Below are 7,609 nucleotides of genomic sequence, written 5' to 3' on the forward strand. Positions count from 1 at the left end.
TTAGATATTCTAAGCCTCGTAGAGTTCTTGCTTGTGTTGTTTCCCAGTCAATATTTTTTGGGCGCATTAAGGCTCGTCAATATGATGATCCTCATTATCTTGTACTTAAGGATATGATGTAGCATGGTGTTGCCAAGAAGAAAGTTATGGGTGATGATGGTGTTATGCGACTTCAAGGTTGACTTTGTACTTCTAATGCTGATGGTTTAAGAGAGTTGATACTTGAAGAGACTCATAGTTTGAAGTATTCTATTCATCCAGGTGTCATAAAGATGTATTGTGACTTAAAGAAACACTATTGGTAGCATATGATAAAGAAGGACATTGCTAGGCAAGTTATATAGTGTTTGAATTGTCAATAAGTCAAGTATGAACATAAAAACTAGGGGGTTTGACTCAGAAGATGTTTATACCGGGGTGGAAGTGGGAGCATATCACTATGTAATTTGTGGTAGGCTTGACACAAAGTTTGATGCTATTTGGGTCATTGTTGATGGATTGACCAAGTCCGCGCACTTAATACAAGTGTTGACTACTTATATTTTGGAGTGACAATCCAATAGGTTGTTTTGAGTACTAGCCTTAATTTTAATGTTCCTAGGCCTCCCATAGCTTCATTTAATATTTATCGATTTGCGTGCGTGGTCAGTGTCGCTCTTTAGAAAACTTTTATATGAAATTTTGAAGAAAATGAGATTTTTGACTTAAAATGAGGCTAGAGTTGACCACGGCCAATATTTTTGGTAAACGACCTCGGATCATATGATATTTTTGGATGTGTACGTATGTTTGGTTGGGGTTCGGGGTGACTCGAACGCGTTTCGACGCATTATGTGAAAAATTATGAAAGTTGAGTTTAAGTTGAAATTTAGAGTTTTGGTGATTGATTCTTATTATTTGATGTTATTTTGATGATTTGAAGTAGCGAGAAATTTAGTAGGATGTTGTTATAATTGTGTGCATATTCGATTTGGATCCCTAGGGGCTCGAGTAAGTTTTAGATGATTTATTGATAGGTTTGCAACTGCTGGTGCTCAACAGTTGTTGGTGCAAGTCTGCAGATCTCGCGTTTGCGAGCTAGCTTTTGCGATCATTGGATCGTATTTTTGATAAAAGGTCTAGGCTGGGTGTCTTCGCATTTGCGAGGCCATGTTCGCTTTTACGGATGTTGGACATTCGCATTTGCAATCCTTGAATATTTAGGATAGCTTCGCATATGCGAAGCATTTAACCAGATTTGCGATGGATGGGTAGATCGCATTTTCGAGATTTTTGTCGCATTTGCGATCAGTGTGTCGCATTTGCGGCCATCGCATTTGTGAACAAGTGTTTGCAAATACGTCATCTGCAGCTGGGTAAAAGATTGGGAAATCGGGGCTTAGCTCATTTCACACTATTTTTCAACCCTAAGCTCTCTAGAGGCAGTTTTTGAAGAACCTTTTCTCCCCAAATTCATTGGTAAGCATCTCTAATTACTTTTTAATCAATTTCAATTACTTTTCATGAATATTTAACATCAAATCTATAAATATCATGGTAGAAATTAGGAGTTTTGGGTAAAATTTAGGGATTGTGGGAAATTGAGATTACGACCTCAAATTGAGGTTGGATTTTGAAACAAATTACATATCCAGGCTCGAGGATGAATGGGTAATCGGATTTTGGTCCGAATCTCGAATTTCGACCAAGCGGGCCTGGATTGACTTTTGTTGACTTTTTAAAAATGATCAAAATTGAACCCTTTTCATTTGTGGGTAGTTTCTAAAGCTTATTTTAAATTGTTTGATGTAATTGACTACATTCGGTTGGTTTGGAGGCTTGTTCGAAAGGCAAAACCGTGATTGATTGTTGATTTGGTTGCAGAGTGAGGTAAGTATCGTGATTAACTTTGACTTGATAGAAGTAGAACTTGTTGGTCTATTTTCTACATGAATTATGTGTGGGGACGATATATATGCAAGGTGGCGAGTATATATGCGTTGTCATGGGTTAAAGCATGCAGGTGAAAATTGTCTTATTGTACCATATTATTTTATTTACTATGTATTCCAGGTCTTAGTTAGATTGTTACTCTTTAATTGTCTGATTCCATGCTTATTGCTTATTTTGAAGTTGTAGTGATATTGAAAGTTGAAATTGCTTATTTTAGCACCACGGTTGAAGTTAAAATTTGCTTCCCACCTTACTTGATACTTTGGGTTATTATTGTTGCTTGGTGAGGATAAGAGTTAAAGCATGAAGGGTGATGTCGTGCACTTGATTTCTTTATTTATATAATATGGTGAGGATAAGAGTAAAAGTACGAAGGGTGATGTTGTGCACTTAATTTCTTTATTTATATTATATGGTGAGGATGAGAGTAAAAGCACGAAGGGTGATGCCATGCAATTGCATTTGTATATTATATGGTGAGGATAAGAGTAAAAGCACGAAGGGTGATGCCATGTAATTGTATTTATATATTATATGGGGAGGATGGGAGTGAAAGCACGAAGGGTGATGTCGTGCAACTGCATTTATATATTATATGGGGAGGATGAGAGTAAAAGCACGAAGCGTGATGCCGTGCACATGCTTTATTTATATTATATGGTGAGGATGAGAGTTAAAGCACGAAGGATGATGTCGTGCACTTGATTACTTTATTTATATTATATGGGGAGGATGAGAGTAAAAGCACGAAGGGTGATGCAGTGCAATTGCATTTATATATTATATGGGGAGGATGAGAGTAAAAGCACGAAGGGTGATGCCGTGCAATTTGATGATTTCATTGCTTTTACTTGATACTTGAATTGTGAGTTTAACTTGGCGGTTTCCTTGCTTATTTCAGAAAGAGGCATACTTGATAATTCTGTACTTATTGTTTCAGTTGTTTCCCCTTTTATATGCCCCCACCTCGTTATTTATTTTAAGCTTTTCTTGTTATTTCCATTGCTAATATGTGTATATATATATATATATATGCACATATTTTTAGTAGGTGTCTTCTCTTAGCCTCGTCACTACCTCGTTGGGGTTAGGATCGATACTTACTGAGTAAATTGGGTCGGTTGTACTCATACTACACTCCTATACTTCTTGTGCAAATTTTGACATTGGTACTAGCAAAGTCCCCAGAGGCACTTAGCGGATACCAATCAGTGACTCGAGTTAGAGCGCCATCCTGTTTGCAGGCCTTCGAAGTCACTTTCCTATTTTATTGTACTATTTCCATTTCATTTCGAATAGTGTTGTATTCCTTTTTAAACTATTGTATTTAGCTAAATATAGCTGCTCATGTACATGTGACACCAGATCTCGGGGTGGTTTATGTTATGCTATTGACCACTTATCAGATATTTATTGCTTTTCTTTATTTTGTATTATCTATTGTGTTGGCTTGCCTAGCATTTGGTGTTAGGAGCCATCACGGCCCGCGGTTGGGATTTCAGATTGTGACAAGTTGGTATCCGAGCACTAGGTTGCTTAGGTCTCACGAGTTATGATCAAGCTTAGTAGAGTCTAGAGAATCGGTACAAAGACGTCTATACTTATCTTCTAGAGGCTATAACGCTCACTTCTTTCTTTCTCTATCGTACGGTTTTATTCTATCACTGAGTTTGAATCATTCTATTCTTGTTCTCTCACAGATGGTGAGGACAGACACAGTATCCACAACTGATCAGGAGCCGAAGCCCCGAGTTGCTGCCACTACCAGGAGTAAGGCATTGGCCGAGGTAGAGGTAGAGGCAAAGCTCAGCCTATTGCCCGAGAAACAACACCTATTGCAGAGCCTCACATCGAGTAAGAGGAGGAGATTCCTGTTCCGACCATGCCAGGTTGACCAGCTTAGGTCCCAGAGGAGTTTATTTCCACCCCAGTGCTTTAGGACGCCCTAGTACGCTTGGTGGGCCTTATGGAGAGTATGGCCCAGGTCGGTATGCTCCCTATGGCACCAGCCATTTCTCAAGCCGAGTGAGGAGCCCAGACTCCTTCTACTCACACACCAGAGCAGATGACTCATGGATATCAGACTCTTACCGTTCCAACAGTTGGAGTAGTTCAGCCTGTCATTGCTATACAGCCTAGGGAAGGACCCGCTATGTCGTTTGAGGGGCTGGAGAGGTTGGATATGTTCACCAATATGTTTCTTATTCGTTTTGATGGTACACCTTCTGAGGACCCACAATATTTATTAGATCGTTGCGATGAGGTATTGCGCAACATGAGAATAGTGGTGGTACACCACTATGCTCACCAAGATGTTTCCTATTCCTTTTGGTGGTACACCTTCTGAGGGCCCACAAGATTTCTTAGATCGTTGCCATGAGGTATTGCACAACATGAGCATAGTGGAGTCCAATGGAGTCGACGTTATAGTATTTCAGATACATGGATCCGCCTTGAGGTGGTGGCAGGAGTATGTTCGAGGTAAACCGGCAGGTTCACCTCTACTCACTTGGGATCAGTTCTCACAGCTATTCTTGGAGAAGTTCATCCACTTTACCTTGAGAGAGGACTACCGCAACCAATTTAAGCGCCTACAGCAGGGTAGCATGACTGTTACCCAGTACGAGACCAGATTCATGGATTTATCTCGCCATGCAGTTGTTCTGATCCCTACCGTGAGCACATAATTTTTGCCCCATGCCTAAAACTACTCCTAAAATAGTCCAAATAGCTTTTAAATTATTCTTATAGAATTTTAGAAATTTTTTCTTATTTTATTTGATTTATTTTGCGTTTATTTGCATTTTTTATGCATGTTTAGAAATACCCTGAATAATAAAGACGTCAAAAATATTATTTTTTATTCTTTTCATTTTAGTTTTTAATTACATGTTAATTTCATTTATAAAATATGAAATCACAATATACGTTAGTCATTTTGCATTTTAGCAATTTAGGTTTAAATTAGTTAGCTTTCTTTCATTTAATCTACATTGTTAGTTAATTAATTAGGTAATTACCAGATTAAAATAGGTGAATAGGTTAATTCTGCAAATTAGTATTAAAATTAGGTATTAACTTAAGTGGTTAAAGTTGAAAAGAAAAACAAGGAAAAGAGAGAAGCCTGATAAGCTTTACAATCGAATTGGCCAACCTTTTTGGGCCCAGTTTCAATACTAATACCCAGCCTAGAACCCAGTCCATACCCGGTGCAGACCCCCATTAAGCAAAACGATGCCGTTTTGCCTAATCAATCCTAGCCCTTAATCTCCTTTCATCCAACGGCTCAGAATTGATTCCTTATTTCCCTTAAAAATGTCCGAGCACCAATACCCTTCCCCCCACCCCAAAGACTCCTCTCATACATCATGTTTTCTCCCTCATCTCTCTCTACCGCCTACTGCCTGCTGAAAATCGCCTACGGCAGTGGGCCACCTCCAAACACCCCCAAATGTTCACCAGGTGATCCTCGTCCCTTCCTCATCCTTAATCTCTTAACCATTATCTCTGAAACCCCCTAGAACTCGTCATTTAGTAGATCTTAGAATTTCAAAAAATCTATATTTACCCATTTCCTGATTTCTCCTCAATTTGGCCTGTTTGAACTTGAAAGCTACGTTAATTGATTGCTCTTGATGAGATCAATCAATTGACATTAGTTTTGGTTCATTTTACGGCCATCAAAATCCATTCAACCCCGTTGACCGGCCAGTTTCTTCTCTAATTGCTCCATTTTGTTTCTCCGGCTTGCCGGAATCACTTTCATCGATATGTTGGAACCCAATAGGTATGCCTCTCCCTCTTTTCATTTTATTTCTCGATTTTATTCTTATTTTGTTCCTCTCATTTCAGTTTAGTTTAGGAAGTATGTGTTCAAATTGCTTTGTGTTAAGCGTCTGAAAATAAGAGAATTTAAAAATAAAAAAAATAAAAAGACAGAAATGAAAGAGAGAGAAATTTTTGTAGTGATCTTAGCTTCTGTTGCCTACTTCGCATTTTTCTGGGTTTCTACGAGTTGTTTGAGGTCGAAACACCGCTGTTAATTGCTGGAATTGTTGCTGAACTCCATTAGTTGCTTTCTTCAGACCTTTATTTGGTCATTCCTGTTATATTCCTTGCCATTACGTATGTTCATATTCATCTGAAATTTTTTATTCAAGTCTATAACATGAAAATTTGGTTTGTCTATGCTGTTTTTGTGTTTAATCATCTAGATCCAGCATGTTTGATTGCTAAAGTTGTTCAGATCTCACTCTCTGTTAATATCTAAAGTTGTTAGTACGCTTTAACTGAATGTTTAGGCGTATTAAGTCTTGCTGATGAAATGTCACGTCTGTTTGTTGATGTTTGATTACTTGAAACCGAAGGTTCATCTTTAAGTTGATGTTAAATGTGGCAAACTTGTGCATCTAACCACCAGCTGGTCAGATTCATTTGTGAAAATCCAGATCAACAGGGTTAACCACAAGAAGTATATGATTGGGGGAGGTCTTGTTGTTGGCTCTTCCCAGTCGATGCAAGCAGTAGTAGATAACATGGATTCATAGTTTATAGGCTAAATTGTAAAGTTAATTGGTTGTATTACAGAAGTAATCACGTTGTGTATTGATTACTGTATGTGGAAGATACCTTTACATGATGAATTGCGTTGTCAGAATGATCATGCATGTTAATGTTCTAAATCCTGCAAAGTTGTAGGGGCTAATGCATGTCCCTTTGGGCCTGGCAATGAATTGACCCATTTTGTAGGCCTTAAATGGTTAGGGACTTTAAGGCTCACTTGATGGAAGCCTAAATGCAGTGTGACTGGGCCAACTATTTTATGCCCCAAGCTGTCACGAGTTAGGTTCAAGCAAAACCTGTCTTTATGTTTAAACTACCGAACTATGACAACAATGGACTTGACTTAACTCTTTCTTTAGTCTAAATATTAAAATTAGCCAAATAACCATTAACGATACAGTGGAATTGAAATCGTTTTAACCACAAACGTTGCCTCTTACACTCGTTTAGTTAAGAAATATCCAGAATTGGCTAAAATTTGTGTGAACCTCAGATGTAGGCTAATGACAGTGTAATTATTTTTAACTCCATAAAAATAGATGTTCTGCCTAATTCATTGTTAGATCTGAATAATGCTAAAGTAAATATTTTCCCACGATCATTCCATAATTATGGGTCTTCACATTTAATCTCAAACTCTAGGAAATTAATTAACTTATGAACATTCGTAGATGCTTTAGGCGCGCTCTTAATCAAATCATCATGATTATTTATACGTTCTCGTGACATAATTTTGATCCCAAAATTAAAACCAAGATATGCGTTCGCGCAACTTTAGACTAAACAATCTTAATAATAATAAAATATTATTAGTTGTGTACACATACGCATGACGTAACTTTGACACACCAAATAAAATGGATACACACACATGTGATTCGTTTTAAAGATGAATCCACAATTATAATAACCAAGTATTTAAAAGCTATAACGACCCGATCGGTCATTTTGAGCTTTACGTTCTATTCGGTGGTTTGAGACTTTGAGCAGCTTCATATTATGTATTATGACTTATGTGTATGATTGGTTTTGGTTTTCGAGCGGTTCGGGATTGATTTGGAAGAATGATTCTCGTTTTAGAAGCTTTAAGTTGGAAGAGTTGACCAAGGTTTGA

At 37.8% G+C, this 7,609-nt stretch overlaps 1 long non-coding RNA gene across 1 annotated transcript; it reads left to right on the plus strand.

The window, feature by feature from the left end:
- The first annotated feature begins 5,126 nt into the window (after positions 1-5,126).
- LOC104091346 (uncharacterized) lies at positions 5,127-6,575 on the plus strand. Its single transcript, XR_685124.4, has 2 exons — positions 5,127-5,719; positions 6,300-6,575. It is a non-coding gene; the product is annotated as an uncharacterized lncRNA (long non-coding RNA).
- Positions 6,576-7,609: the final 1,034 nt, after the last annotated feature.

This window comes from Nicotiana tomentosiformis, chromosome 8 (assembly GCF_000390325.3).
Source record: "Nicotiana tomentosiformis chromosome 8, ASM39032v3, whole genome shotgun sequence".
Classification (NCBI taxonomy): Eukaryota; Viridiplantae; Streptophyta; class Magnoliopsida; order Solanales; family Solanaceae; genus Nicotiana; species Nicotiana tomentosiformis.